Here is a 26,467-nt window from a genome sequence, read left to right on the forward strand (position 1 = left end):
GATATCAAGCACAGAAGGCTACATATTCCATGATTCCATTTACATAAAATATACAGAATAGGTAAATCCAGAGAAAGAGAATGCAGAGTGCTGGTTGCTGGGTGCTGTGGGTAGGGAGGAATGGGAACCCACTGCTTGATGGGCATGGGATTTTCTTTTGGGATGATGAAAATATTTTGCAATTAGATAGAGATGGTCCTTTGCAGAACTTTATGAATGCACTAAATGTTACTGAAGTGTACATTTTAAAGTGGTTAATTTTATGTTATGCAAATTTTACTTCAATTTAAAAATATAAGCTCTGTGCATATTTCCAAACCCATGTGAATTTCTATTCTGATGACATATGACCAGAGGTCCCAACAGTTAAACTTTCTATTTCCTCCTTCTGTCCTGTGTTCTAGGCTGAATGTTCGTGTCCCCTCAAAATTCATATGTTGAAATCCTAACCTCCAACATGATGGTATTACGAGGTGGGGCCTTTGGAAGAGAATTAGGCCATGAAGGTGGAGCTCTTATGAATGGGATTAGTGCTCTTATGTAAAAAACACCACTGATAAAAAATGAGCAGAGGATCTGAACAGACATTTTTCCAAAGAAGACATACAGATGGCCAACAGGCACATGAAAAGATACTCCACATCATTAAGCATCAGGGAAATACAAAATCAAAACCACAGTGAGATATCACCTCACACCTGTCCGAATGGCTGTCATCAAAAAAGGCAAAAATAACTAGTGCTGGCAAGAACATGGAGAAAAGGGAACGCTTGTGTACTGTTGGTGGGAATGTAAATTGGTGCAGCCACTATGAAAACAGTATGCAGGAAAACAGTATGGAAGTTCCTCAAAAAATTAAAAATATAAGTACCAGGGGCTTCCTGGTGGCGCAGTGGTTGAGAATCTGCCTGCTAATGCAGGAAACACGGGTTCGAGCCCTGGTTTGGGAAGATCCCACATGCCGCGGAGCAACTAGGCCCGTGAGCCACAACTACTGAGCCTGCGCGTCTGGAGCCTGTGCTCCGCAACAAGAGAGGCCACAATAGTGAGAGGCCCGCGCACCGCGATGAAGAGTGGCCCCCACTTGCCACAACTGGAGAAAGCCCTAGCACAAAAAAAAAAAAAAAAAAAAAAAAAAAATATAAGTACCATATGATCTAGCAATTCCACTCCTGGGTAGTATTTATCCAAAGACAATGAAAATACTAACTCAAAAAGATATCTTCACCCCATGTTCATTTCAGTGTTACTTAGAATAGCCAAGATATGGAAACAACCTAAGTGTCCAAAAATAGATGAATGGAGAAAGATGTGAGTATCTCACAATGGAATACTACGCAGCCATAAAAAAGAATGAAAATTTTCCATTTGTGACAATATATATAGAACTTGAGGGCATTATGCTAAGTGAAATAAGTCAGACAGAGAAAGACAAATACTGTATGATCTCACTTATATGTGTAATCTGCAAAACAAAACAAACCAACAAACCAACAAGCGAAAACCAAGCTCATAGTTACAGAGAACAGATTGCTGGTTGCCAGGGTGGAAGGGGAGTGGAGGAGGGCAAAACGGGTGAAGGGGATCAAAAGGTACAAAATTTCAGTTATAAAATAAATAGGTCAAGGTAATATAATGTACAGCACGGTGACTATATTTAATAATACTGTACTACATATATGTAAATTGTTAAGGGAGTATATCTTAAAAGTCTTCATCACACAAAAAAAGAAAAAAATGTAACTATGTATGGTGACAGATAGTAACTAGACTTAGAGTGATCACAATGTATGCAAATATCAAACCATTATGTTATACACCTGAAACTAATACAACACTATATATCAATTATACCTCAATTTAAAAAAAAATTTAAGAAGACCCCAGGAAGCTCCCTCATCCTCTCTGGTCCCCTCTAGCATGTGAGGATAGAAGGAGAAACAGCACCCCAGAAGAAAGCTCTCACCAGTACCCAACCGTGCTGACACCCCAATCTCAGATTTCCAGCCTCTAGAACTGTGAGAAATACATTTTTGTTGTTAATAAGCCTCCCAGTGGATGGTGCTCTGTTAGAGCAGCCAGAACAGACCAAGACACTCTGCACCTCACCACCATCCAACCAGCTCCACTCCCCATGTATCGAGTGCCAGAGACTTCACTTACCCTCTCATTTTGACATCTTTTACCCACTGCTGGCCCAGCCTACAGATGCTGGGCATACTTGGGGCACAACAGTTCAGCAGTTTCACTGCCTGCCAAAGAGATGCGCACTGATTGATAAGTAGCCAAAAATAACCAGGGTAGGCAGACTGTTTCTAAATAGAAATGTGGTACACTTGCAAGTGGGCATGAAGCAGGATATGGCAGAGCCCCAGAAAGACAACAGATGGGTGATTTAGACGCAGCTGCTGTCACTGGGGGCGGGGGTGGTGGGGAGAGAGACTTGCTGATTACCATAGAGACAGGGGGCAATGAGAATTTATTTGGGGAGAACGTTTCAAGGGCATAAAGAATGTAAGTCGTCATTTCCCACCTGAAACTCAATAAAGGGATTATAACATCAGGTTTGGGGTGATGGGTCGGGGATTAAGTGCAGATAAAGCATTTAGCCTTTAGGTGAGGGTTTACTGGAGTGCAGAATGCAGAGAATCCCGCAGTGCTGAGTACACCCCTCAAGTAATGACTGATACCATTGAAGCATCTGAAAGGACTTAAGAAAGAAGTTTACGTGCTAGAGTAATTATTGCATTTTTCCAAACCTGTGGAGCAAAGAACTGAATTTAGTCACTTTCAGGAAATCGTCATTTTGTCAGGTTCATCCTTCTCTCCAGACTTTCAGGGGGACTTCTGTGGCATCACGAGGAGAAGGGGCCAGGTCAGCACCTGTACTCTCTCCTCCACTAGCATCTACTGAGATGCAACTCATCACATTTGATCTTTGCTTACCTGCAAATTTTGTTTAGGCTTGTTAGCACGTACGTGGAATCTGTAATTTACTTAAAATTGCATCAGCCTAAACAGCGTGATATTATTTGTGCGTTAGTGAAAACTATATTTTAGTGCAGTCAGATGCTTTATTCTGGAACTCACACCCCTAGCATTGTAGGCTGGCACATTCTGGGCGTAGCTGCTATTTTTTTTTTCTTTTTTGTAAACGGAACAAGTACATAGTGTTTACTTTAGGCCAGGCTCTGGGCTAAATGCTTGGAAAATACTAAGTCATATTCACCCATGAATGATACCACAATACTTCAGTTATCTTTTTTTGCCAACAACATCAAAGGCTTTAGGAACTAGCGTGATGGGTCCTTATAGATGAGATTCAAAGTGTGTGGCATGGCTAGAATACTGTAGAGATGCCCCTCACTTTTGCTTGAGCATCTAACCACATTGGCAACCTTTTCTCTAAGGGAAAGCATTGGAAGCTGGATCTTTACATGGTCCTGTGACCAGCTTTAGGATCAGAAGGTTTTGGTTGTGTATTTCCTGCTCTACTGATAACAGAATCCTGTCTTTAGACTATTGTTCTATCTGCCCTAGATGAGCGTTCTATACAGAATTGGTTTGATGAGCATTAAGGTTAGAAACCTGGAGTTTATCACATGGTTTTTTGCTTACTTGTTAATAAAAAAAATTTTTAAGTAAATGTCCTAATATGGGAAAGAGTTTGGTCTAAGACTTGCTTTCATTATAGATCTCGTAGCAAGATTGTGAAGCTATAGTTAATCCTCTGCCACCTCATACTTCTTGGCGGCTAACATTATACACCAGGAAGAACCCAGACTGATTTAAGGAGTGTCATAGCACCAGGTCGGTGTCTGGCCTCCAGCAGCAGTGGTCCTCACACCATCTGGAGCTACATTCTCTCACCACCACTGTGAGATGGTCTGAGGCCCTCTGCCTCTTGAGATCATAACGTGGTGTGTCTCAGACAATGGGAAATGCTTCCACTGTTCCTCATGGGCATGTGGGACCTTCTGTGTACAAATTTTCTCTTTTTCTTCCTTGCTATAGTACCAGGAGAAGTGCTCCAGAGGTGGCTGCTTTCCTGGGTTCCAGAGAGAACATTTCTCCTCTAACAGCATTTACCCTGTGATGGCCCGAGTACCATCTGCAAAGTTACTAATACCCCACACCCACCCTAAGATTGGTAGCCGTAATCTCTGTCTCCGGGTTGTCACATCCTGTAGTCCCCTCCCATATTGGCCCAAGATTGGTCTGTGGAGCCAAGAGAACACAACAAAAACAATGGTATGTCCCTTCCAAGTGCAGGTCAGAAAAGATACAGTGGTTCTATTTTGGCTGCTATCTCTCTCACGTCCATGACTGAGTCATACAACCGCTAAGAGGAAGATCAATTGCCTCTAAGTCAAGCGCAGTCTTGACCCCAGGGAGAGAGTTGTAGAGTCACATCAAAAAGTGCCCTCTTGTCCCAGGGAGGCTGCTAGTACGGGACCGCCTTGGGGGTCAAACATTTACCCAATTGTAACAAGAAATCCAGGAACCTGATTGCCATTCTCACATTTTTTTCTCCTTCACCAAGAAGAGAAATGGATGTTATCATTATCTGAGTGGCAGTGATTCAGCAAATCCACAGCTTTACAAATCCATCAATTTCAGTGCTGACCAGAGTAACCTAAAACTTTCAAGTGTGTGGCAAGGTCAGGTAGTGGTATTGGGGTCTTGGGACCAGGGACAAGTACAGTTCTGTAATGGGGAGTGTTCTTGCCCTTATGGGTTCCAGACCCGGATCTGGTCTCTTACTGGGAGACTTTGGAAAAATCATAATCTCTTTAAGTCTTAGTTTATCATCTGTAAAAAAGAAATAAATATAAAAATCCATGCTCTACGTAACACAGAGTTTTTAAGAGAATAAAACAAAGTAAAATTACGTGGAAGTGTTTGGTAAACTCTGAAATGCTATGTAACTATAAAGGATTATTATTATTCACCCAGATCAATTCAAAAAACCCACATGTAAATTTACAAGTTAGAAAGTCATTATGTACTAAAAATGTTGTTCCAAATCTAATTAAATTAGAACCGTGGTTCATTTGTCAATTTGTATGGTAAGTATCCAAATAACAATGTTATGGGATGAACTAATGAACAGGAATAGAACAAAATAATAGGTTTGTTATACAGCTAAAGCAACCACCTATATGTTTTCCAAGACTTAATAACTATCTTATTCAGAATTCATTTTTTGAAAGACAGGAAATCAGTGCCTGATTAACACCTGGCTTCCTTAGGCCCCTTATGCATCTATCTGCATTGCACTTTAGTTTTCACAATGTTTTTAGTACATTTTCTCCTTCAATTATCATAAAATACTTTGATGCTAACTGAACACTTACTGTCCCAATGTGTTTACAAGTGAAGAAATTGAGCTTCAGAAAGTATGAATGTCATTCCAAGGTTATACAACTATTATGCACCAGTGGTGCAGCTAGAACTTGCTTGCAGGTTTTCTCACTTCAAGTCCCCTATGCTTTCCATTACAGCACAGATATAGTGAACTCTATGGATGGACGATCTTGATTATTCAGCCTCTCTTCCCACCCCTGGCCTCTCAAGCAAACACACAATCATCCCTTCTCTCAGCAGATCAGCTTAAACCACCATTTCATTTTGGCCCCAGGGGAAAGATCCACTAAGTTCTCCTGCCCAGTTCTTTGCAAATCACACTAGTTTTTTTTTTCTTTTTTTTTTAATATTTATTATTTTATTTATTTTCTTTATTTTTTTGGCTGCGTCGGGTCTTAGTTGCGGGGTCTTGCATTGCGGTGCGGGCTCTTCATTCCGGCATGTAGGCTTCTCTCTAGTTGTGGAGTGCATGCTTTCTCTCTCTAGTTGTGGCACCCAGGCTCCAGGGCGCATGGGCTCTGTAGTTTGCGGCATGCGGGCTCTCTTGCTGAGGCGCGTGCAAGCTCAGTAGTTGTGGCGCTAGGGCTTAGTTTCCCCGTGGCATGTGGGATCTTAGTTCCACCACCAAGGATCGAACCCTCATCCCCTGCCTTGGAAGGCAGATTCTTAACCAGTGGACCACCAGGGAAGTCCTTTTTATAAATAAAGTTTTATTGAAACACAGCCATGTCCATTCCTTTATGTATTGTCTATGGCTCTTTATTTTCTTCTTTTTTTAATAGAGGTATAGTTAGTTAACAATGTTGTGTAAATATCTGTACATATATATATGTACATATGTACATAAATTCTTTCCCACTGGACCACCAGGGAAGTTCCTTTTTTTTCAATATAAGAAGTGAAACATTCTAGTTCCTTCAATCCTTGTATATTCTAGTATTCTATGAGACCTTCTGTGGACATGAATTTATCCCCAGGAACTCTGAGGAGCAGAGACCCTGATTTGTCCTGGAAATACAGTTGCAGACGGCAAAAGTGATTCTGCACACCCAGGTTAAGACCAAAGAGGGTAGCAGAGAAGACTAATTCTTGGCATCTATCTCCCTGAGGGACTCCTAAGTAGAAGAGAGAAGCTGAATATTCTTTTTCTTCCTTTCTTTTTTCTTTCCTTTTTTATTCTTACTTTTAATCAGATCAGAAAATTGAAAGAAAAAGAGTCAGGAAACATGAAATATGTCCATGGAAGATGAGAATAACATTTTGTCATACATTAAAATTATGTAGTCTTAATGATGTAAGCATTGTTCAATGGTTTTCAAAGTTTGGAGTTAACCTAGAAACAGATCATAGGTCATGAAGTAAAATTTTCAGCTACAAAGAGGAAAGGAAAGATTATATTAATAATTTGATATATTTTTAATGCATTTTTTCTAATGGCCTCTTCTTCTTCCCCTTACCTCCCAGAAGAAGAAATTCACAGTTTTGAGAAGGGGTTGGGGGTAAAACCTGCTCCTCGGACCTTTTCTTCTACTGGGGTGTCCTCTGCACTGAACTGATCCATTGTTGCCTGAACTGACCTGAGTTGCATTGAAGGCTTTCACTCACTTCACTGAGGGGGACCGTCTTTCATCCCCCCATTGTGAGCATAATCAGGAAATAACCGCATGTCTCTTCTTCTCCCCCGTTTCTTTTTTGCTGCTGTTTAAAATAGAAAAGAAATATAGCTTCAGTGATTCTATTTAGTCCACACAATAGAGACGAAGCCCATGGGCGGCACTGCAGCTTCCTTCAGGGACATAATGGGCTGAGAGAACAAGGTGCTGCTGGAAGCATTGATTTTTGACAGACAATTTTTCATTTGATGGGGGATGGGGAGTGATGGAAATAAGTGAATATATATGTATATATATATTCATATGAGGCCTTTAAAAAAACAAAACAATGATTTGAGGATCAGGCTTCTGGGTATTCATTCTGTGGGACAGCAACGGGACTGGGGAGGTGTTGAATAAACACACACACACACACACACACACACACACACACACACACCTGTGTGCACAGACCTGCAGTCCTAAACTTAAAACTGACCCTCAGAGACAGCAGCCATTTATAAATCAGTTGTCTGGAACAACTTTTCAGAGAAACAATACTCCACAGTAGAGTTAGCCGGCTTGCACAGTCATAAAGGCCCACGTGCTCTTGAACACCAATGTTCTTGAAGAATTTTAATATACTGCAATGTGTCTAAGGGAAAATGCCTTTCAGCTTTCTAAATCAGGAAATCCTTGCTTTTTTGCCTTAGGAAAGCAAGGATTAACTACATGTAAACCAGAGGGTTTAAGTGAAGCAGTAGATATTGACAGAATTAAAATCATGAGAAATTTTAAGTACAAGGAGTGCTTGACAAATTGTGTATTTACATTCAATTTATGGCAATAAATGCTCATTGACCACACGTGATTATAAATTGGGCTTAGCCCCATCCTCCTTTCTCCATGATTCCCAGCTTAGATTTCAACAAAGGCTGGTTTCAGGTGGATGCCAGGCAAAGCTATAAGATGACAGCTTAGTATATGTGTGGGTATTAGGTTAGTAGTTCAGATGGGCTTTTTAGCTCTTTTCAGAACCTTTCCAATCTTTACTTATGTTTGATCCCCAAGGTGGTCCCCTAACATCAGGTGCCCTTGGATAAGAAAGACACTTTTATGTGCGTCCTATGCTCTTCCCCTGGGGTCAAAACTACCCTGCACGTGTGTTACAGGCAATTTATTTTCCTCTGCGTGGGTTGTGTGGCCCAGCCATTGAAGAACTCTCTCCACGTTGGTATCTTCTTTAATTTTCTGAAGCGTATTCATCAGCTACCTGATTTAGTTGTTCTGATCCCACTGTGAAGCATCTTCACTTTTCTTTCAAGATGAAGTCAGTGTTTGGGCTCCTTCCCTTACGCTTCTTCTGAGGTCAGCTGCTGGTGTCTGCCTCTCCTGTTCCAAGGCTGGGGACCTCTACCATAGATTCAGTGGAAATCGTGTAACTTCAGGTTTTAGCCTGGGGAGCATTTCTGATTCCAGCTCACCCACAGATGACTAATCCACCCATGGTCCGAGAAATAATCAATCCAGCCTCATCCAATCCCCAGTTCCTTGTGAGGATTGATTTATGTGTTCCCCCATCCATCCCAGAGCATTTAAAATCCTCTTCATTTTGACTTAATCGATCAAGGGGACTCAATCAAGGGAGAAGAAGATCATGTCCTCAAGGAAGATTGTGTCCACCAGTCTCCGGCAGGGCATTGGGAAGAAGCATGACCATGACTGAAGAGCGTTCTGTGGCCAACCCAGGTCTCACTCTGAGGGGAAGTGCTTGGGTGGGTCCACAAGACAGTCTCTGAGCTTCTCTCGCCCCAAGATCTACAAGCCAGTCAGACTGTGACTTTAGCTAAGAATCTTTCTCTCAAATTTGTCAAAACTCCCTCCTAATCTTATCATGATAACTGAAAATAAATGAGAATGTGCTTTAAAAAGTTAGAGCTGGGCTATAAATATCCAGAGTTGTTGTTTATGCTTATATCTCATCCTATGTTACAGCGTCAATGAAATCCACTGACGTGTCTTTCCATACACGACTCCGTTTCCTTCTCTGCATCACTTTATGTGTGTGGCTGGGAGTTGAAATGCAGACATAAACATATTCATAAAGGAGGCTGGCTGTGACTGTGGCTATAAATGGTTATAAATGCGCTTTTAGCTTTTCCTTCCTCTGGTGCAGATGACTATGTGTCTTAAAACCCCTCTAGTGAGCTATGTTTTGCCTTAAAAAGCTGGCGCTCCAAAAATAAGGCTGGGGCTGAGTCATCAAGCCCTGGGACAGGGAAGGGATGTGGTGGAGGAGAAACAAGAAGGCATTTTCAGTGAAGATGTACTGAACAGAGTGGGAGGACTTTCTCTCAGGGATCGGCAACCTATAACCCACAGGCTAAATTTGACCCTCTGTCTGTTTTGTAAATAAAGTTTTATTGGAACCCAGAACATTCATTCATTTAGGTATTGTCCATTGCTGTTTTTGTGCTATGATAGCAGAGTTGAGTAGTTGCAATAGAGAATGTATTTGGCCTAAAAACCTAAAATATTTACCATCTGGCCCTTCAGATAAAGTTTGCTGACCCCTGCTTTGATTTTCTATACTTTGATTCATTTTAGTAGCATACTCCCTATGAAGTACTTACGGCTTGTGCCTTTATGCCCAATTTGCTGATGAGAAAAATGAAGCTCAGCAGGGTCATAGAACTAGCCCCAATTCCTTCATCTACAAGTGACCAGGAGGGGCTGGCACTGAGATTTCCCAATGTTTGTCTGATCCTCTGTGCACTGCTACTCCACATCAGCTTCTAAGTGGGAACCTTCCTATTATGTATGTGTGGGAGTGAAAAATCTATCTACCTATCCATCTGTCTATCTATCTATCTATCTATCATCTATTTATCTATCTATCCATCCATCTATTTATCTATCTATCCATCTATCCATCTATCTTTCTAGCCATCCATCTATCATCTATCTATCTTTCTATCTATCCATCCATCCATTTACCTATCTATCTATCTACCCACCCACCCACCTATCGATCTATCTATCTATCTATCATCTATTTATCTCTCTATACATCTATCCATCCATCTATTTATCTATCTCTCCATCTATCCATCTATCTATCTAACCATCCATCATCTTTCTATCTATCCATCCATCCATCTATCCATCTATCTATTTACCTATCTATCTATCTACCCACCCACCCACCTATCTATCCATCCATCTATCTACCTAGCCATCCATCTATCTATCATCTATCTATCTATCCATCCATCCATCCACCCCAGCTTTATTGAGATAAGTGGGATGAAGAATTGAAATTCAAGTTATTACACATGTGCTTTCTTTAGACTTGCACCTAAAAATTGGCACTCACCATCTGGCTCTACAAGGATGAAGTCAGTAGCCACTTCACACCCTGACCTTCAACACACCCTCAAAGGAGTTCAGGGTGGAGATCAGGAATGAGACCCTCTGTGCTCTGGGAAAAACTGGAAGAACAGGCCTCAGGTAGTTAGAGATTTTCAGAAGATTTTATGAGCCCAAATCCTTGCATCTTCTCATATCTAGAAAAGGACCAAAATCATGAACGGAGACATCTGCTCCTCGTGACTAGCAGCCACCTTCTGCCAAAATGTGTACTTGATTGCATGTACCCCCTTCTCTAAAATCATATGTAATACTGACCTCCCTGTCCCCACCTTTGGAGCAGTTCCTCAGAGCTATCTGAGATGCTGTCTCCTGGGCTATAGTCCTCATTTTGCCTCAAATAAAACTTAACTCACAACTCTCACATTATACATTTTTTTTTTTTTTTTTTTTTTGGTAAACAGACTCAATACTGCACCAAGTTAGAGGGTAAAGAACATCGGTTTGGGACTCCAAGTTCTGACTGTGCCCCTAAGTAGCTGAGGCACCTTGGCCAAGTCCAGTCCATTGGTTCTTTTGGGTCTGAGTTCTCCATTTGTAATATAAGTAGGGAAGTATGACAAACAAACAAACAAACAACGACAAAACCTCTCTAAATTGCTGGCACCTTGAATTTTTACAAAGTCCCTCCCTTCTCCTCCCCCTCCAATACCAGGTACTGCAGCCTTTCTCCAGACAGGCCCCTCTCCACCAGCCATCACAGGTACTCTCGCTAAGGCAGGGAAGTTCTGTGGGGACTGGGGAGACAGCAGGCAGAGGAGGGGCGGTGGTCTCACACTCTTCTGTCCACGGCTCTGTCTCTTCCCCTTTGCCTGGATCCACTTGGTATCACCACTGCCTGTCCCTTACATTTCCTGGAAAACCACAATTCTGCAGAGTCTGGTGAGGGGGCTGGTGTCTGTATAAAAAAGGGACAAAACAGAACAGTCACTTATTTTGTTACCAAAGAGTCTTTTTTTCCTTTTAATGGAATGTGCTATTTTTAAGTCCCATCCGCCTGCTGCAAGTGCCTGTATGGCAATTGCCCTGAACACATTTGAATACTGTCTGTGCATCCTTCTGTGATGCGGTGCAGAACAGTAACTTTGTGCTTTGTGGTTTTATTGTGATGAAGATATTTTATGACAGTATTTGAATCTCAACGACAAAAAATTCCTGAAAACAAGGCATTTTGAGACCACTTATGCAGAAGGAAGGGGCCCAGACCAATCTCCTCCTGGGAAATTTGGCCCGGGGCAGGTATGATCCCCAGGGCAGCAAGGAACTTGGGTAATCTGTAGAAGCGAGTGGCCACCACATTTGGAACCATGAATTAGGCCCATTTGGCCTCCTGCCGACCCAGCAACATCAGGGTCAAACCCAGGGAAAATTCGGCAATTCCAAAGTCTGCGTTAGTGCCCTGCAATCTTCTTTTCTGTACACTTTTCCTTTTCCTACACCAGTTGATTGGCCTTTCAGTGTGTATCAGGCAGGTTCCTGCCAACAGAAGTATTTCAGCATGGGGAAATAGTTGGAAGATATTGGAGGACCTGAAATTTCAAAGAGGGCCCTGGGAGGCAACCCAGAGATTTAGCAATTTGAGGAAACCACCATCAGTCACCCCTAGATCTGGAGAAACACAAGGAGCTTAGGAGGTAGAGCTATGCAGTGGAAGCTGGACCCATGCCGGGGGCCACCTGTAGGAGCTGGGCCCAAAAAGAGGTGTAGTTTGACGGGAGCTGGTACCATGGGGGAGATACAGTCCCTTCCAGAGATGCAGCCCAAAGCAGAGGGGGTGAGGGAGAGAAATTCCCTGGCCTCTCCCTTCCTTCTACCCTCCGGGCTCCTGCCAATGATTCCCATTAGCTGGACCCAAAACTTAGCAGGAGAGCTTTAGAGAAATGTAGTTTTCATGGGTCAACTTCTTGTAATGTAAGCCAGAGTAGAAAAGATGTGGGGGAATTAATAATTAATTTGAGAGAAACAAGCAAAAACAAACAAAAAAACAAACCCCAAAACAAAGAACAACAAAACAGGTACCTTGGACAGCAGTTCATTCTGTCAACCTCTGTTACCCTTAAAGAAGTCTCCATTGTCCTGGGAAGATTTCCTTCTGCATCCAGGACATGCCACACAGAGGTGACAGAAATGGAGCTAGGGGAAACTGATGTGACTGCAGACCTGGGCCTGGGCAATGGGTGGGAAGACGGAGAAGTCGGGGTCACGTGGACTTGTGTTGATGTCTGGGAGTAACAACTGATGGCATTGGTGGAAAAGGAGGCTGCAGCAGAAATACAAATTATAGAAGATCCTTATGATCAGACATTATGATTGCATTGTAGTTCCTGATGGCCAGCTCATTTGGGGGCTTGATTCCAGCTAGCAGCTAGTGATTTAAGGAACAGGCTTCCTGGGGGAGCAATTGGCAAGCTGTGAACCCAGGGTTTAAGCCTCCGTCACACAGAGCGGGCGGGACTTAAGCTTTGGCCCCAGTCACAGCAGTGCCAACCTCAGCCTGGTCCTTCCTGCAGAATGAATACATTCACGCATCACGCCCTCCAGGCTTACAGAAGCCCATTTCAAACACCAAGCTGCATTCAAGATAATCGCCCTGGTTGCAAACCCACTTTGCCCCTAACCTATTTTTCTTGGTTTTGATTTTCTGATTCCAAAGATTTGACTTTGATATCCACCTCTGACTCTTCCAAGACTCTGTATTTTTGTTTCTGATTTTGGCTTAGTCTGCTCCTGCTTTCCTGGTACTTTTCACTCTCTTGGAGAAAACTTCCTGCTCTGGCTCCTGGGCTTACAGAACGTTTCCCCTGCCCCTGTTCTAATGCCAGTCCTCTTCCTGCCTTGGTCAGCCCTCACCCGGCACGAGGGTGTATTCTGAGGGGCAAAGGGGCAAGCAGCTAGAGGATAGAGTTTATATTGGATAGGCTAGATCAACACGGTAGAAGCCATGGAGGACTGAGGTCCGTTATATACTCACCCTGGGACGACCAGGGAGATGAGGTTGTCAAGAGCTTAATAGGTTACCCTTTTTCACATATATCACAGGTTTCCTCATCAGCCAGCAATATGTGTGCCGTTTCATCTATTACAGATATTCCAAGGGAGTCTGTCACCTCTGCTTTTTTTTTTTCCAAAATGGAAACCGCTTCCTCTGTTTTTATAAGTTTTTCTGTTTGTTAAGAGGCACTAAGTCAAACTTTCTGTATTTGAATACTAGTCCCACCGTTGACACCCTGTGACTTGAGAATCATGTAACCTCTATAAGTCTCAAACCCTGCATCTGTCAAAGAGATATTAGTATCTTCCTTCCAGGTTGCTTTGAAAAATTAAATCAAGTAATCCATAAAGAACTCAATACAATAAATGCTGATGGATGTCATCATTACTATTATCATTCTCATCATCCAAGACTGAACAGTAGAAATAGTCTTCCTGGCTCTCTGCTACCTTGATAATTCCCACAATAACATTATCAGCTTGTTTTTAATGTTTTTTTAACTACCAATCACTGCCAGACAAAAGATTCAAATGAACTTATTTACAAAACAGAAACAGACTCACAGACTTAGAGAAAGAACTAATGGTTATGGGGGGGCTATGGAGGGATATATTGGGAGTTGGGGATTGACATGTACACACTGCTATATTTAAAATAGATGACCAACAAGGACCTACTGTACAGCGGCAGGGAACTCTGCTCAGAATTCTGTAAAAACCTAAATGGGAAAAGAATTTGAAAAAGAATAGTTATATGTATATGTATAATTGAATCACTTTGCTATACACCTGATACTAACACAACACTGTTAATCAACTATACTCCAACATAAAATTTTAAAAAATAAATTTTTAAAAAGATAGCAGATACCATATATGTGACACACACACAATTTTTTTTTTTAATTCTTGCAAAGTTATCTTTCTCATTGTCCCTGGTCAGTAAGTCCTAAATCTTTTATTTCTTTTGAGTCTCAGTAGACTTGTGGGCCTCCTGTGTTTATCTAGAAACATCTGAACCTCCTCGGGTCTCTTTCCAGCTTTTGTCAACTATTTGCCTCAAGGAAACCCCACTTTGCAGTGTCTGTGTTCAGATTCATGTTTTGGGTTCCTTAAGTCTCACCTGTAAATGACCACTGACCTCTTAGGCTTCTATCATCCTCCTGTGAACGCAGCTTCCAAATGTTTCCAAAAAGAATAAAACTCTCCTTTTCAGGAGTTTGAGGCCAAGAAAGAAAGTGTTATTTATAAAAAGCTCAAACACAGCCAGTTCTCTGGAAATGGGCATCTCCTGGCTATTCACTGAGCCACCCACGGTTGATTTCCGGGCACATGTCCTTGTTTTTCCAGTGTATTGTTCACTGGATCAGGCCTTGAAAATGTGGGTCATGAATTGGCAAATAAGATATCTTTTTTCTTCTAGATTGTTCCTATTTGGGCAATCTTGCATTCCTTATTGGTAGTGGGATCAGAACTCAGGACCCCAGACTCAGCCCAGTGGATTCCTCATCTGATATGCTCACAGAAAGATTTAAAACCCCAATAGTTTAAAACAGATTGAAAATGGACCATAAAGAGTAGAAGAGAGAAAGGAAGGAAACTTCTGCTGACCAGAATATAATCCTGTAGTTAACTTTAAGAACTCAATACTACCTAAATTCAAATTGTAGCTGCAACACCTATTAGTTGCATGACCTTGAGCAAGTTTCTTAATGGCCCGATGTCTCGGTTTCCTCATCTGCAAAATAGAGAGAATAATATCCACTCTGTAAGACTGAGGGGAGGTTGAGATGAATTAATACATGTAAAACATTTAGAATGATTCCTGACTGGCTCAGGAAATAAGCAACCTGACATAAACAATCACAAAAATTTCGATGGCATGAAATGATCAGCATTGATCCCTCATATGTCTGTGAATCCAGGGGGAGCAACTCCAAGTGCACGTTGCACTGGGCTACTCCACGTTTTTCTTATCCTCCTTGGGCCAGGCAGGAATAGTCTCCCATTCCTATGGCAGAAGCACCAGAGGGCAAACCCAAACAAGCTGGTTCACTAAGCCCCCGATTCCCTCTCATCTGGTGACATCTTGTTGGCCAAACAAGTCATATGGATGAGCCCAAAATCAAGGACCAGGGAAATATAGTCTGTCTCTGGTGGAGGAATTTAAAAGTTCTATGGCCAAGGACATGGATTTGAATGGGAAGCAGTATAAAGAATTAGGACCAATAATTTAGTCTACTACATGGACGTGTAATCAAAGCTCTGTTCATGTTAGCTATCTGCAGTGATGCTGTTCCTAGACATTCTTCAGAGAAGGAGCCTCTGTTTTCCTGCTACTTCTGCCATCATACCCTCTTTCCCTTCCTGAGCACTGCCTTTCTACACTCCCACTATTCACTGTTAAGATGTGACTGCCCGACCACCAGTGGTTCCACCTCGCTTAAGGTCCCTACAGCAAAGCCCCATGCAGGCTCACACTGGCAATCTAACTTCTCATGTCATCTTCTTCCCTAATAAAATTGAATTGGTCTAAAGATGATTTCTCCTTATCTCCAAGATAGGGGCAGGTCGACAAGGAATGAAAAGAAAAGCTGACAGCTTTATACATTAACACTGCAAGTTTATTTTAATAGAGGTCTCTTGATAAAAGTTTTAATTGCAGAAAAAATTAATGGCAAAAAAGACGATATGGTAGGCTTGCAGAGGAAGAGATTTTGGGATCTGGGAAACACAGACCACTAAGTACACACAAGAGGATATCAAACTGACCTTAGTGTTTGTTGGCTGAATGATGACCTCCCAGAGATGACCACGTCCTAATCTTTGAAACCTGTGAATATGTCACCTGGCATGGCAAAAGGGACTTTGCAATTGTGACTGAGTTAAGGATCTTGAGATGGGGGGTTAGATTTTCTGGATGGGTCCAGTGTAATCATAAGGGTCTTTATAAGAGGGAGGCTGGAAAGTTAGAGTCTGCTAGAGGCAATGTGAGGATGGAAGCAGAGGGACGGAGAGACAGATTGGAAGATCCCGAGTTACTGGCTTTGAAAATGGAGGAGGGGGTCACAGTCCAAACATGCAGAAAGCCTCTAGAAGCTGGCAGAGGCAAAGGAATAGATCATTCCCTAGAGTCAGAAGGAACACCTCCCTGATGACCCATTTTAGGACGTCTGCTCTTCGGAGCCATAAGGGAATAAATTCTGTTTATAACCCTGTTTATGGCAATTTGTTACCGCAGCAATAGAACCCTAGCACCCTGGGAAAAAAGAAATCAGGCAACAGGCTCTACTTCCTATTTTCACACAGTCATAACTAAAATGGAAAAGCCCAGGCATTTTCTCTCTGCTGGGCCATGGGACTTATAACTCTTAGTCAATGAAACCGATAGTATGCTTTTGATAAGACAGGGGACCAAGCATCTAGACTCCGTAGACTTGTAGCAAGCTAGCTGAAACGCAAACTGTCCTCATGTCTGTCTGTCTTGTGTGTACTTGAACTTGACCTATCAAGGGTTCCATTGTCCAGCAGTCCTAGAGAGCCCAGACACAGCCTGCTTTGCTTCAGAGATCATGCCCCATGGGGTTCGTTTCTTGCTTTATTCTAACCATAGGCTTTTAGAATCTCCACTCTCAGAGCATAAAGACTGGCCAAGGCTGAGGACATAAGTTAGGATTGGGGTCTTTATTGTAATTGTAGTGGGAAACCACTGAATGATTTTTTTAGAAAATTCTTTTCCATTACGGTCTATTATAAGATATTGAATATAGTTCCCTGTGCTATACATAGGTCCTTGTTGGTTATCTATTTTATATATAGTAGTGTGTATCTGTTAATCCCAAACTCCTAATTTACCCCTCCCCTCATCTTCTTTTCTTTAAAGTTGACCAAGTATCCAGACTTCTTGCTTCTATTCAGTCATATACAAAGTGATTGCAGGCTAAAAGGAGCTTTTTAGCAGGAAGGGTCTCATTTTTTATTTACTGGCCTCTGTGCTCTGCCATGTCTTGCTTTCTCAACCACTCAAATTAATGGTCACTTCCTGTACTAATCTGATACACTGAACTTGGATGGGAATGTAATACCTTTAATCTTATATTTGTCAGCAAGTTCTTTACTTCCTGTGAAGGGTTATCAATCTTACCTCTCAGCAATCTTACAGCCACTACTCATAACTGCTTCTGTTTGGGGTACAAATGCATTTGGCTTTTTCAACCCTGAGAGACTTAAATTATGAGACTCCTATTCTACCTAGATTGCAGACTGCAGGCAGGAATGTCTCTCTTAGTAAATTGGTATTTCTTTCCATCAGTGCCTACAGTATGGCTAGCTCTCAGACGAGCTTCCTACTCTCCAGTAGGACTCCACTGAGAGCGGCAGGAGGAGGCTAGCACATATCAAAATTTGTAATTTTCCTACCACTTTTCCCAACACTTCGACGGTGGTCAGCATGAGGTCTGATTTTCAAGGTACAGTAGGCAACAGATTGACAACATGTTTCACCACCGCAGTAACAAGGACAGGAGGAATTGCAGACTACAATACCTGAATCTTTAATTGACATTAAAGCCTCTCCACCTCCTCCATCCAGCCAGGTTGATATTTTGGGTTCTGTTTTCTCTAGCGCCCTACTTCTAGGAACCAAATTCTATATCGATTATGGTTGGTTTCAGCTGCATATAACAGAAAGCCCAAATATGTGATCTAAACAAGGTAGAGGTTCATTTCTTTCTCACATGAAAAGAAGCAGGTGGTCCAGGATGGCTATATTAGCACTAGGGTGTTCAAGGGACTGGGTTGCTTCTACTTTTCTGCTCCATCATCCTCAAGGTCACCTCATTTTTCGAAATGGCTGCTGACTCTCCAGCCATCACGTTCGTGTTCCAAACAAGAGGAAGAAGAAGGGCAGGGGGTGATGAATGAAAACTAAAGCCTAGCAGTGGAGTCAGCTTGATTTGAAATTTTTCTTCTGTGTGTCTCCCAGTGACTGTCACTTACATCAATTTGGCTACATCCAACTGCGTGGGAGCCTGGGAAAGGTAGTCTTTTAGCTTAGTACATGGCCACGCAAAATAAAATTGGGTTTCTGTCACCAAAACAGAAGAGAGGAAAGAAGACTGGGTGGGCAACTACCAGTCTCTTTCACGTTCTCCAGAAGTCTGTCTTCTCTGCCTTGTGCTCCCAGGACTGTGGCCAATGCCTCATCTGCATTAGAGCTGACTGCCAAAGATCAAAGCTAATATTTCATGGGGTTGGGGGAGAGGAAAGGGAACAATGATTATGAGTCATCTACATCCAATGCCAGTAAATTTCATGTCATTTCCCAACAGTGGTTTGATGTCAGAGAGAGAAGGAGGTGAAGGAGAGGATACAGTCAGGGCACCAGGCACCAGAGCAGAGAAGGGAGTCGGACACCAGAGAAATTCCATTTGTTTTTCTGAGATCTTCACCCAGGGTCAGATGACCAGCTTCCCTTCCACATAGTCCCACCAATATCAGGGGCACAGTTGGAAAGCATGCTTTCTGCCCAGACTGTCACCCCCTGAGCAGCCCTCCACATCACCCGTGCTGTACCATCTTGATTCTGTGAATATGACGGGGTGGGGGGCAAGAGGCCGGGCTAGGCGGTGCCCCGTGTTGGCTCCTCTTTGGGATGTTGAGTGGAGGTGGCATGGAAGACGTATCACCTTTATGGTGAAACGGTCACTCTGCCTCTAGAAGGATGTCTTTCCCCCAGTGCTTCCATATCTTAGCAGACAATACACCAGTCCAGGGATATCAGTTCTAACAATGGGTTGTCCCCAGCTTGCATGACCAGATACTGTCATCTGGTCAGTGTCTATGAGCCCCCCTTTGCTGGATGTGCCCGTGCCCTGTCCAGGGTGGGACACTCATGTCCCCAGCTGCTGGGAGCATCAGTGGCCAAAGGGTCTCCCCTGAGGACTCCTCTAGGATTTGCTCTCAGTCAAAGAAGCCACTTCATATAAGGTCACACACCCTCCCCAGGGGTGGGAGGGTTGATGGAGGCCTGACTCCTTCTCCTCAAAGCAAGACCATCCCAGCCCTGCAGTCTCCCACAGGACTCAGACGTCTCTGTCACAATTGTATCACAGCCCAGAATCTCCCTCTGCTTCGTCCTGCTTCCCTCATTTCTTTTAGAAATTGTTTTTGAAAGTGCATCCCCAGTAAAAAGTCTGCACACATATCTAAATCTCAGTCTGTTTTTTCAGGAGACCTGACCTACACTTGCTGGGGGGGGGCGGTGAGGAGGCAAATCAGAAATTGCCTCTGTGGGTCATGATCTACCTGGTCCAGTGTCATCTCTTTAATGGCAGGGCCCGGGGTTTATGCTGCAGGGGTACCTGGTACCCTTCACTGGTAACAGCTTCAGAGGCTCTGGTTGACCTCCAAACTCCATCTTTCCTTGAATAATCTATAAAAGGTCTGTCAAGAATTTAATGAGACCTTCAGGTGCTTATTATGTTTTTAACCTATATCATCTATTTGGGAAATTGATTTCATAATTTTACATTATTAGATAGTTTATTAAAGAATTATCCTTAAGGACAGTATGGAGGTTCCTCAAAAAACTAAAAATAGAGTTGCCATATATCCCACTCCTGAGCATATATACAGAGAAAACTCTAATTTGAAAAGATACCTGTGCCCCAATGTACAAAGCAGCACTATTTACAATAGCCAAGACATGGAAGCAACCTAAGTGTCCATTGACAGAGGAATGGATAAAGAAGATGTGGTACATGTATACAATGGAATATTACTCAGCCATAAAAAAGAATGAAATAATGCCATTTGCAGCAATATGGATGGACCTAGAGATTGTCAAACTAAGTGAAGTAAGTCAGAAAGAGAAAGACAAATACCATATGATATCACTTATATATGGAATCTAAAATACAACACAAATGAACTTATCTACAAAACAGAAACAGACTCGCAGACAGAGAACAGACTTGTGGTTGCCGGGGGGGTGGGGGGTCGAGGGGTTGGGGGAGGGATGGAGTGGGAGTTTGGGATTAGCAGATGCAAACTTTTATATACAGAATGGATAAACAACAAGGTCCTACTGCATAGCACAGGGAACTATATTCAATATCCTGTGATGAACCAGAATGGAAAAGAACATATATATAAACTGAATCACTTTGCTGTACACCAGAAACTAACACAACATTATAAATCAACTCTACCTCAATTAAAAAAAAAGAATTGTCCTTAAATGAAACCTCTTTTAAACTTTAAGGGGTACCCTTTGCTTAGAGTGGATTACAAATGAGGCCCTGTACCCTACCCATATTGTAGGTAACACATAGATATTCTCTGTCACCCTTCTACCAGAACATTATGTTGTGGATGTGAGTCTGGGGTGGGGAGGCGGTCTGAGTTGTCCCCTAAGAGCTTGGAGATAAGAGAAATAAGATTCGCTTCCGAGGGTTCAACTAATAAAATCCGCATGCAATGTTTAGAAATCTGGATACATAGATAAGAGACTGTCTGTAAATATGTGACCAAAGGATTTGCATTGTCCCTCAATTCCACAGAAGGTGACCTGGGTCTCAGAGAGGCAGGACAAGAATGTTGTTAATATTTAGGAAGCAACAGCCTAATCAATTGCATTTTAATGCGTGAACATAAAGGGACAGTCTGGATCACAAAAGTATAGCTCAACAGGACAAAATTTGGCAGTGTTTTTCCAGCATTGGCCAAGCTAAGAAGACACTGAATCTGCAAGGCAACCTTAATTTAATTACTAGAGAGGAGTTCTGTAGCAAAGGGTAGGGATGATTCATCATACCACACCATTGCCTGGACAAAAATCTCCCAGACTCTCCACCCCACCCCGCCCCCTTTGCTCTGATTCTGTGCTTACTACACAACTTGAGGATTGTCCCCCAGCAGTAAAAATGAGAACTCTTTTCACTGGATCAAAATTAACTTCCATTGTATCCAAAGAAGCTTTCAGTCTCCTAATGCACTTCACTTTGATTTTAATTTGATTAGTGAGAGTCTGTGTCCAGCTTCCATCTGACTCCAGGACAATGACACAGTTTGGACTTCAAGGGCATGGTGAATTCTCCAAGGTAATACCTCCCTGTTAGATGACTTGGGAAAGAGCCATCTGGCCTTCACCTCAAGACCCCTCCTCTCTCAAAGTGGGCAGACATCTTTTGGAAAGCTTATCTGTGTCTGTCTGCTGAATATTTTACATTCAGGAAATGCTGAAAGGCTGAATGTCATTGGCAACTTTGGGGATATCTCTGTAAACTTGCCCTTCCAGATCGCTCATAAAAATCAGAGATAGAATGTCTCCCAGACCCAAAAAAACCTGTTATACATACATCCTCACAGGAGCAAGGCCTGTTCACGTCCACGCTTGGTATCATAAATATACCAAAAATATTACTCTGCCTTTGACAAAATATTTTCTTCCATCCACCGATGCTTGGCTGGAGCAGGCAGCGTTTGTCAAGAGCTTTAGGAAAGTTTGCATTAATCAGTCACAGTGCTGGAACTTTCTCCACTCTGGATTCCTAAGCTGGTTCTTTAGATAGCTACTATCCAGCAGACCCCAAAAGCAGGCTGCTTATAGCACAGTCCTCCACTCAGCTCACCTTCCTCTGGATGTGAAGTTTCTTCTGGGTCCCTGGCCTTGAATTCTTGGCTTCTTGTCCCAATTCTGCATGCCATATCTGGCCTGTCGAGATTCAGTGCACACTGCACCCTCCCTCCAGGGCTTTAACCTCAGTTTCCCAGATGCTGGCAGGACTACCCTGTCTTCCAGCTCTGAAGGATTAGGGTGTCTCTGGCTAGGTATCCAGGACCCGGCCTTCACTCCCTTCATCCAGGAAGACTGCGGAATAGATGCAAACATCTTCCTGAAACCCACCTTCCCTGGAATTCGGTCTCCTCCCTGGGAAAAATGAATGAATCCCTCTTGCGCTCTACATGTATTGCCTGCAGCAGGCAAGGATGAGCTGGCGGATGGAGGGCTGAGCCAGCAGCACAGGTAACGGAGCTGGGGGTGCCTGGAAGCAGTCACTGTGGCCCTGCTCTGTGTCCCGGCAACGCGTGAGCAGCAGTGACTCCTGAGACCCCCAGGCTTTCCCCCAAAATTACAATCTTCACGAACCGCATCTGTATATGGGAGGAGGGTACTTTGAAATAGGCAATGCTTCCTTTTTCTGCCACCCAAATTTCCTATCTGTTTTGTCTCCCCTTTCATTATTCCAGGGGAAGGAAGACATAGCAAAACAACGAGAGGAAGCTAATTCTTGACTTTGGAAGACTATATGAAAAAGAATACATTGTCTCTATTCCCAAGAATATAAATGATTCTCTTGGGTGTAGGAGGGGAAGGAATCAGAAGGGAGACCAAGATAATTTCACGTTGGAGATGTCTAAGCCCTGGGGAGGAGGTGACTGAGATACTGGAAGTGTGTGAAGACTCTGAGATCAGAGGAGATCAGTGACAAACCTCGGCAGCCTGCATCCTTCCTGAGGAGAGGTCAGAGGTGGGAAGATGAGGAGGACCAAATGGCTGTGGGGTGCACCTGGGAAGGTGGGCCTGAGACAGCCTGGCAGCGTTTCTCACGTACAGCAAGAGTGGGAACAGAGGAATGCCCCAAGCAATGGTGCAAACAGGGTACATGGAGCCGTGGCCCACAGGAGGCCTTGGGGCTGGGCTGAGGGGCTGCAGGAGGGGCCTGCGTGGATACAGGATGACATCAAAGACCAAATGCCCACCCCCAAACCTGGCATTATAGAGGTCACTGTGTAAAAAGGCCCTTGAACTCAATGGAAATAGGTTTTCAAGAACTGCAAAGTTGAGACTCAAAGTAGGAATTAATATCAGTTACAGAAAATAAAGAAATTTAGATGTCTTAGCCATCTGTGAATTTGTGGATTTAATCTCATAATCAATACAATGGAAATCTGGATTTCCCAGGAAGCCAAGTAGAGCAGTTTTTGCCAAGTCATACTTACTGGTGTAGGTGGAACAATGGGTGGTCCTTCTGCTGTAATTTGGCCTCCTCTTCTGAGGGTCCTGCACTAGTCTGCTCGGGATGCCATAGCAGGATACTGTGGGTTAGGTGGCTTCAACAATGGAAATTTACTTTCTCAAGGTTCCAGAGGCTGCTATATCAAGGTTCCAACGTGGTCAGATTCTGGTAAAGCCTCTCTCACTGGCTTGTAGACAGCCATGCTGCTGCTGCTTCTGTGTGCATTTGTGTGTGTGTGTGTGTTGTGTGTGTACCTGTGTACCTATACACAGGAAAAGAGAGAGAGAGAGAGAAAGTATTCTCATGTCTCCTCTCAAAAGGACACCAATCCCATCAGTTTAGGGCCCCACCCTTTGACCTCATTTAATCCTAATTTCTTCCACAAATCCCCATCTCCAGATATTAACACATTGGGAATTAAGGCTTCACATATGAATTTTGGGGGGGGGGGAAATTTAGTCTATAAGAGTCCCTCAAGATTCCAGGCCACCTTGCAGAGCACAGTGGACAATTCAGAACATTCCAGCATGACCATTGGCTTTTCTGTATTTTCCCCCTCTGAATCTGTGCTCCAGCCTTCTCTCCAAGTCTGGGCCCATGAAGCTGATGCCCACATGCTGACCATGCAGGGATCCATTGCTTTTTGGATTACAATTGGGTTCATCCACTAGGAGGCACTGGCAGAACTGGAAAGAAAGAAAAGAGAAAGTCTGGGGTATTTCTTCCTCCTGCTCCTTCCCCACTGATAGCCACACTCTCTGTGGGGCAGCTCCCCACTTCCAAGGCTGCATTTCTTGCTGGGTCTGGTAACAGCATCCTCCTCCTGCCCCTTCAGCCTAGCTGTGGTACTGCGTGTGCTATTGCTGGTCCCTGGGTGCTTCATGGTCCCTCGTTAGTCCAGTAACCCTGGCTACACCTCTGCAAATTCCCTTCATTAAGCCCTCTTCAGTGAGACCCTTTGCGTGAACCCTTAGTAACAATGCAAAGTGCCAAGTGAGTTCCACCTTAGCAGCTGAGTGGAGCTATCTGATGCTTCTGACTGAGCTTCTTATATAAAGAACAAACCCTCAAAAGAGCACATGATCGACCACTCCAGCCTCTGTGAGAGGCTAGAGTGGCTTGACAACATAACAAAGCTCCCTTCTCCCGGGACGGGGTGGAGCAAAGTGCCTGGTCACTCCCCGATATGTCTGTGTCTCTCCCAGGCCACGGAGCAGAAGTAGCAGACGTACTTGATAAATGACCACAGCTTGGCAGCCTTGCTGTGGACGTTTTACTCTAGGGAGGTGATGTGATCCAGAGTTGGAACCCCGGAAGGCCAAATGGCAGGTGACAGGGAAGGGCAAAGTACACAGGGGGTCAGAGTCAGATCCACCTTTGCTCTCAAGGGGTTCACAGTCCAGCAACCAGATACGACACAATATGAGTCCTGAAATAGACGTATCTACTAAGGGCTTCCAGGGATGGAAGCATGGAGTGCCTGCCTGCTTTATGCTGAGTCTTGGAGAATGTGTAGGTTTTACCCGTAAGAAAAGGGTGGGCAGGATACTCTGGGCAGAGGTGCCGCATGGACACAGCATTTGGTGTGAAGGACTGTGGGGCAAGTAACGGTGCCTTTAGAGGAAGATTGCAACACTCAAGATACTGTTGGAAACTCATTAGGAAACTGATACATCGTTTCTTACTAAATCCAACAGAGATTGTTTCCCAATATTGAAACAAGATTGTGTTTCTCCGTTTAAGCAGCAGATGGAGTTGGCTTGAGTTTTCTTCTTTTTTTTAACATCTTTATTGGAGTATAATCGCTTTACAATGTTGTGTTAGTTTCTGCTTTATAACAAAGTGAATCAGCTATACATACACATATATCCCCATATCTCCTCCCTCTTGCGTCTCCCTCCCACCCTCCCTATCCCACCCCTCTAGGTGGTCACAAAGCACCGAGCTGATCTCCCTGTGCTATGTGGCTGCTTCCCACTAGCTATCTGTTTTACATTTGGTAGTGTATATATGTCCATGCCACTCTCTCACTTCGTCCCAGCCTCCCCTTCCCCCTCCCCACGTCCTCAAGTCTGTTCTCTACGTCTGCGTCTTTTTGAAGTCACGTTCAACAAAACATGTTTCTCCTCAAACCCCAGGCTGAGTGGCGGAGCTCATGCTAGGAGGGGCAAGGGAGTAGAGCAGGAGGGGGCTAAGCACGTTTACAGCTGCTGTCTCTGCACATCTCGGAACAAATGCTCTGGCACAACAGGAGGTAGAAACACCATCCATTCAAAGCATCGCTTCCTCTCCATCCCTGTTTCTCTCAGGCCACGACCACCGAATCTGCCTGTGATGCTCACATGCGGCTGGACTGCAGAGTTCATACGTGGCCTGAGTGGCCACATCTGGGAGCAGCGGAGGAGGCGTCGGAGAGGAAGCAGGGAAGTAAGTCAGCTTCACGCTGTGATGTGTTTTGTGTGCCGTGCTGAGTTCTTTGGACACTGTCTTTTAAGGACTGGGGACCCGGAAAACAATCTGCAAACCATCTTGTTGGGAACAGAAAGGATGGATCAAAGAGGGGTACAAGTGGAGTCAAGGAAATCATTTAGTTGGCAGCTGGGAAACCCAAACACGCAATACTCAAGATCTCAGCTGATGAGACCATCACTGGGGAGAGAAAGGAAATGACCACGTCCAGAAGTATTTGGGTGGTATGTCTGACAGGGCTGGATGGCTGGTGGGAATCAGGGGTACAGGAGAGGGTGGATTAAAATGACTTCTAGATTCTTGATTTGAGCATCAGGAGAGATACAGCCCCTGAATCAGTTAGAATTCATACAGGACACAGATGACCTATCAAATTAGGATAATTTGAGTAGGCTTTGTTTTGTTTTGTTTTACGAAAGGTCTAATCACAAAGGTGTAGGGGACCACGAGGGACTGTATAGGAACCTGGGGCTAGATTCTAAGGGAGAGGGAAGGAATCTGTTATCAGAATCAAGAGGGCAAGTTCTGTAGAGCAGACCCCTTGAGAGGAGCATTGATCTTCTGAGAAGGGATCCTGCCAGCCCAGGTAGCCCCCTA

The sequence above is a fragment of the Balaenoptera acutorostrata genome, chromosome 21 (genome assembly GCF_949987535.1).
Source record: "Balaenoptera acutorostrata chromosome 21, mBalAcu1.1, whole genome shotgun sequence".
Classification (NCBI taxonomy): Eukaryota; Metazoa; Chordata; class Mammalia; order Artiodactyla; family Balaenopteridae; genus Balaenoptera; species Balaenoptera acutorostrata.